Genomic DNA, 715 nt, shown 5'->3' with positions numbered 1-715 from the left:
GGGCATTTAGGTTGATTCCATGACCTGGCTATTGTAAATAGTGCTGCAGTGAACATTGGGGTTCATGTGTCTTTTTGAATTGTGGTTCTCTCTGGGTATATGCCCAGTAGTGGGATTGCTGTATCATATGGTAATTCTATTTTTAGTTTTTTAAGGAACCTGCATACTGTTCTCCATAGTGGCTGCATCAGTTTACATTCCTACCAAGAGTGCAATAGGGCTCCCTTTTCTCCACACCCTCTCCAGCATTTGTTGTCTGTAGGTTTTCTGATGCTCCACATTCTAACTGGTGTGAGGTGATACCTCATTGTAGTTTTGACTTGCATTTCTCTAATAATTAGTAATGTTGAGCAGCTTTTCATGTGCTTCTGGGCCATCTGTATGTCTTCTTTGGAGAAATGTCTATTTAGGTCTTCTGCCCATTTTTGGACTGGGTGGTTTGTTTCTTTAATATCGAGCTGCATGAGCTGTTTATATATTTGGGGGATTAATCCTTTGTCCGTTGATTCGTTTGCAAATATTTTCTCCCATTCTGAGGGTTGTCTTTTCGTCTTGTTTATGGTTTCCTTTGCTGTGCAAAAGCTTTGAAGTTTCATTAGGTCCCATTTGTTTATTTTTGTTTTTATTTCCATTACTCTAGGAGGTGGATCAAAAAAGATCATGCTGTGATTTATGTCAAAGAGTGTTCTTCCTATGTTTTCCTCTAAGAGTCTTA

This window comes from Physeter macrocephalus, chromosome 16 (assembly GCF_002837175.3).
Source record: "Physeter macrocephalus isolate SW-GA chromosome 16, ASM283717v5, whole genome shotgun sequence".
NCBI lineage: Eukaryota > Metazoa > Chordata > Mammalia > Artiodactyla > Physeteridae > Physeter > Physeter macrocephalus.
The sequence above is the reverse complement of the archived record's forward strand: the minus strand, read 5'-3'. Positions refer to the sequence as shown.